This window comes from Zosterops lateralis, assembly GCF_965231275.1.
Source record: "Zosterops lateralis genome assembly, chromosome: 6".
NCBI classification, from domain to species: domain Eukaryota; kingdom Metazoa; phylum Chordata; class Aves; order Passeriformes; family Zosteropidae; genus Zosterops; species Zosterops lateralis.
In genome coordinates this window covers 22,210,129-22,216,433 of record NC_139761.1, presented here as the reverse complement: position 1 = coordinate 22,216,433, position 6,305 = coordinate 22,210,129, and positions in this window count along the sequence as shown.

Genomic DNA, 6,305 nt, shown 5'->3' with positions numbered 1-6,305 from the left:
TGCCCCACCTACTGCAACAGAACAAAATGCAGAGGTCATCATCTAGATTGATATTTGAGAATAAGTACACAGCTTAGATTGTGTGTGTGTGTGTGTGTGTGTGTGTGTGTGTGTGTGTGTGCGTGCGCGTGTGTACAAACCCTCAAGAGTGAGATAAAAGCCTAATCTAGTTGCGGTTTCCAAAAACCCCAAAGGAAAGCTGGATCACCATCCTGCTAACAATAATGCTTAAATACTGTACAAGGAGCCCTAGGGTGGTAGGAGGAGCAGAGATAACTCAATGCTATTATTTTTTTGTAGAAGTCCTTTTGACTGATTCTTAATGCATTGGCACATATGTATGGGGGTGAAGACAGGAAAGAGAATGGCCTTGTACCAGAGCTGCACGACTTCACATTCATGCTATGCATACATGCCAGCCTGGAAAGCCCAGATACAGAGAAAAGAGAAACCAGTAGGTCAGGAAAACGTAAGAAGAAGAAAATAACACACATGCAAAACCCAACAAATTACTCAAATCCCTGATTCTCCTTAAAAGGTGGGGAGAAAAAACAAGCAGTAAACTTCTAAGAAAGAGGAAATCCCACACACTGTTTTTATCACTTTGTCTCACAAGTAATAGCTTTCTGATTTATGTTTCTTCAAAATAGATGCCAGTCCTAAATAGTCTCTACTTGCCAGGAATCTGTGGCTGAGTCTGAGTTGGTTGGATTGTTCACAGCCTATTCCTTTTTGGGCTAATGACATGCACAAACATGAACAGTGCAGGCTCCTGTATTGCATCGTCCCTTCTCCAGCATGTATCTTCATCCCAGCCTCTCACACATAAATGTTCCTCACACTCCAAGCCTCATAGCCCAGTTCCAAGCAAGGAAGTGTTATGCCCTGGTCTCCTTAGTTGGTTTAGGGGAAGGTTGTTTGACTTACTCTGTGCAGTGTACGGAGAAAAAACAAAATTCTCAGGAGGTTCATTGAAAAATTTTAACTTGCAAACTTTAGGACATTAAGGTAGAAAAAGGTAATTGTAGCCATTTTGGTTAGAAAAGCAACAATCTAAAAGCATAAAAAACAACACCTGAGAAAAGGCATAATGGAAAGGAAAGAAAGAAAGGATAAGACTAGAAAGGTACATAGTCATCACCCTTGGATTCAGTGATGAGACTTGATTGTTGCACTTCCAATGTCCACTGGTCGAAGAGATGCCAGTCACAGTCTTAATCCAGGGGTGGAGAAGCCCACAAAACACAGAGTTCAATGGGTTAATATATGCTCAGGTTCCAGGTGGGAATGTGCAGGTACCTCCCCTGGGGTGGGGAGGTTTACACGGTCTGATGTAACACATGAGGGATCACAGAGCACTTTCAAGAGTCTTTGATGATTTATGACAACTTTTAAAATGTTACAGCTGCCTCTCACATCAGTAGTTGAGCCAACTATGGCTCATCAGAAGGGACAAATTCCTGGAGGTCTACACGTGAATGTCAATACTTTTCGGGAAGTTTTTGTATCTGAGCCACCTGTATAAGGATATTGCATGACGAAAAGCACATACGCTAAAATCCAACTTCATGGGATCTGTTTCTTTTCGGCCTCTTCTCTTATCTGGCTCAAACCTCAGCTTGTAGCATCCTGTGGTAGGTGTTGAACCGCTCTGCACCTGGGCTGTGACCTTGGACATCGTCAGGAAATCACCACTGCTTTTGCAAATGGCTGTTTGAGCCATTAACCATTAACTTTCTAGTCTCACAAGAAGGCAGATAGCTATAATCAGTTCTGTTTCATATACAAATTGTGAGTGCTCTCAGAAAACTCCAAGTGTTGAAGGGACCCTGGTATAATTAAACTTTTATTTTACACAGTGGCAGACCTCTTTGCAACCATATTAACAAGGATACATTTTCTCTCCAGAACAAAACAAATTAGTCACAAATTTATGGAATGAGAACTAGCTCCTCTTGTGATTTAAATCCTACACCAAGCAAACAAGACCTCTTCTGGACTGAAACAATGCTTCATACAGATTGTGTTTTCCAGTCCTACCTTCTTCCAGGTCACAGGGTTTCATTTAACTCCTTCCCACCTATTTTAAAGATGAACTTTGCTCTTTTGAGTATATCAAAACAGCCAGGGCACTGCTGCCCTACAATCACCTCTATAGTTGACTAAAGTTATTTTGGTTTCACTTCTTAGTATATTTCAGGTATCAAAGATCTAAGTTACACAGCTCCCCCTCTTGCTTTGCTAAATGCATCACTGCAGTTAATAGGAAACTTTTGGCTCAGGACGTCCCTAAACTGCTGTATTACCTAATGCTACTGTTCTTCTCAAAGTATGCAATAGTGCCATCATCAAACAGAATACCAAGCTACATGAACTCCTGTTGAAATATTTACAGCTGCTTCATAGTGCCAAAGTTCCCATGGATTTTGTCAATGTGAATAGAGAGGACAAAGATGGAAAGCTTCCCTACCAAAAGCAGTTAAGACACTCTTCTCTAGGAAGCACACTGAGCAGCCATGCTCAGCCCATTGCTTCTCATTAGCACTACAAGAGCTTTTATCAGCTCACACTCATTTTTACCTCCACTGACATTATCCTCTACAGACTAATTTGATCCTTTTCAGTTCCTCTCATTCTCCACTGGTTTTTTTCATACATCTGTGCTGATAAAACAGAGAGGACTTTCCAGACTGGAGTAAAGGCCATTATTCTATGTACAAAAGTCCTGGTTGGAAAAAGAAAACCCACACCCAACCCAGAGCAATTTGTGTTAGGAGAAAAGCCTTTGCAGCTATGAAAATATCCAGGTGGCAGCTATGTAATCAATATATATTATGGCCTCCTGTATCTTTCATAACTTAACTAATGAGTTCACAGTGTTTAATTAATTTAGCACTATACTGGTGAGATATGCTGTCGCTGCCTGCCTGTTATCTCTTTCCTTTTAATTTCAAATATTTCTTTAGCTCAAATGTATCTCTGAATGAAAGTCAGTGTTCCCAAAAGAATACGGCAGTAGACACTTTCAACTTCAGCTACAAGAAGACAGTGGAGTAAGAACATGAAAGATAATACTCAGTTAAACTCTAAAGTAGGTAAGCACAGCTATGCTGAAGCTGTGGCAAATTAAGTTATTACTAAAGTACCAGTCAGATGAATGCAACAGCACTTGCCCTTCAGATCTATAATGTTCCATCAGACATCAGAAAGTGAACCTCCAAAGGCGAGGAAAAATTGATTTTGCTACATGATTTTGGTTTTCAATGTTTTGGGGTTTTTAAAAGACATATCCTTTCACCCAATCACATATCACAAATCTAGGTATGTGTCCACATCTGCCAAAAATATATTTAGGAGACAGCACCTAATTGCTGCCAGTAGCTAATTTAGTTGTTAAAACTGCACAGACCTTATTTCTGATACCACAAGGAAGTGGCACTTATCTAAGCAAAGTTATAAGCACTTTGTTATCACCTCTTCTCAGTACCAGGTCTGAGTGGATAAATTCAGACTGCCTTAGATTCACTCTTAAAACACCATTTTGTGCTTCTCTGTATTAAAAGATGACAAGAATTTGTCAATGTAACACACACAAAAAAAGTATAGTAAAGCTAAAGCAATAAACAGGGTTTTTCCTATTGTAAAGATTTTTAGGTTTAAAACAAGTGTCAAAATTATTCTGTTGAAAGCTTTATAAGACGGATAGTTGAATTAATTTTTTTTCCAAACAACAAGATATTAAGAAATCAGCAAAGGAATTTTTGAGTTTCTGCTTTACCTTTCAGCCAAGTAGTTTATTCACAAAACATTCCTTGGGTGGTTCATCTCACCTAAAGACTTTGGAATAGTTTCAGAAGTATTGCTGTCCCATCAAAAGTGTATATGTACCAACTTTGGCCCTCTACTTTCTTGGAGAAGCTGATTAGCAAAAATTCAGTATGGAAGGGATGTATTGATCACACCACACACTTTATGATTTATGAATTTATGCAAGGAACATTCTGTCCTAGCAAGACCAGACAGCAGTTGTGTAGAGCAGTGAACTCTATCTAAACCAGGTCCCTGGAGAGGAGCCTTCTCACTGCACAAATGTGAAGTGTGAAAAGAAATTTAAGACAGGGAAGCAAGCCAATGCCAATGGGTCTGCAGTAAGAACAGTTTGCTGTTCCATTTGAAGCCAGACAAACAATCATTCATCTTCTAACAGTAAGCAGCATTTAAAAAGAAAGGAGAGTTTATTTGTATCCAATAGCTTCCTGTGTTGTTGGGGAAACCTAAAGTAGCAGTTGTCAGCAGAACTAATGCATGAGGAAGAAACTGGAGTTTCTTGCAAATGTTTCACTTTTCTGTAATGTTGTTTTCAATCACCCAACTCATGTATAATCCTTTCCCAAGTAGCATTCAGTATCTGGACATAAAATTAAGAGAGAGAGCATTCCTTTCCAAGTTGAAAGTCCTTACACAGGGTTGACTGGCAGCACTCCCTGAACTTTTCATCCAGCAGGAGTAATGAGTTCTCAGAGATTTGGGACATATATTTTCTACCAAACTGAAAAGACAGCTTTAGGGCAAGACTCCAAGAATTAGGGGGTAGCCTCCCTTACCAGCCACAAGGCAGTACATTAGTAAACAGAAAGAAGAGCACAAGGCACCTTATAACCCAGTCTATTCCTACTCCTCACAGTAGCTATGTGATGAGCCTTTCTCTTGAGGAGCTTTCAGTCAAGTCAGTTCTGTACGCCACAGACTCACAAATAGACTGGGCCTGTATGGAACATTTTCAGAGACCAACAGAAGGGTGAAAAGACATTAAGTTCTTCTAGATCTTGTTGCATGTTCCATAGGGTTTCTCTCTACACAATATAATATAGATGCTCATGCCATCTTTATTTCTTCATATAAAAAATGGAAGAAAAGCACAAAAAAATGGAACTCACCTCTACTGCAACACTCTCACCTGCATTTTGCTTCCGCAGCCACTCCTACTTCATCTCTTTCAACAACCCACCTCCAAATAGCTTCGTACAGGAAATAACAATATGGCACATCACTACAAGTATCTGCAGAAATATATCTCCACATGTAGAATCCAAAAGCTCTCCTGCAAATCATAGAGGGCATATAGTTTCCTGCTTCTACCAGCTGCATATTTTATAGAGATTTGTCCGCTCTTGTTTTATATTATGTCAAGCACCATAGATGGTATTACTTGTCTTGAGAAATTGTTTCTTATGCTGGTTTTGGTTCAGATAGTTTCTCCTCACACCACACAACCAGCAAGGAGTCTGGGCAGGCAGGAGTTGGCAGTAGACACAGCCAGGTCAGCTGACCTCAACTGATCAAAGGGATATCACATATCATTTGGCATTATGCTCAGCCTATAAGGCGGGGAGGGATAAAGAGGAAGAGGGGATGTTCAGAGTCTTTCAAACTAATCATCACACATGAAGGATGTGTGCTTTCCTGGAGATGACTGAACACCTGCCTGACCATGGGAAGTGATGAATGAATTCTTTGTTTTGCTTTCCTTGTGTACATGTTTTTTTCTTTACCTATTAAACTGTCTTTATCACAACCCATGAGTTTTCTCTCTTTTACTCTTCTGAGTCTCATCCTTTCTGCCTTCATCCTGTTATGGGGAGTGAGGAAGCAGATGGATGGTGCTTCATTGCCAGCTGGGGTCAAGTCATGACATTTTTCCATCTCTGGTCCAAGCTTTTTCTTTAGTTGCAGTATCCCTCCCAAGACTTGACAAGAAAAAATCAGATGCTAGTGGGAGTTTAAAACATTCAGCCTGTTTTCAGATTGAATGCACTTCCTCCCTCCAGCCCACTAATCGGTTCTTAGACTTCTCACTTGGACATACTGAGTCTCTTGATCTGGAGAAGGAAGTGTTATCTCTACAGAGACAAGAAGGAGAAATAGTAGCAGCCATTCAGGAAAGCAGTCATGTAAGGCAGTTTATTGATCTGAAAATGTTCTGAGGAATATCCCTTTCCCTGTTCACACAACAGTATTGTCATTATAGTAACACATAACAGTATTTCTGCATCCAGCCAAGTGTGCCTCACTTGGGTTCAGCCATCTGGTCTTGCCAATGCTTAAACTGTGAGAGGAAACACTACATGTCAGTACTACTCTTCTGGAGAAATGCTCAAGAATACTCCTCTGCTTTGCTCCCCATTTACTGAATTACAGACTCCATGCCCAAAATGACAGCCTTTACCCATCAGGAGACTTTCTGAGTAGCATCAAAAGGTTTTACTGACTGTGAGCTCCTATACAAAGATATGTGGATCATTAAC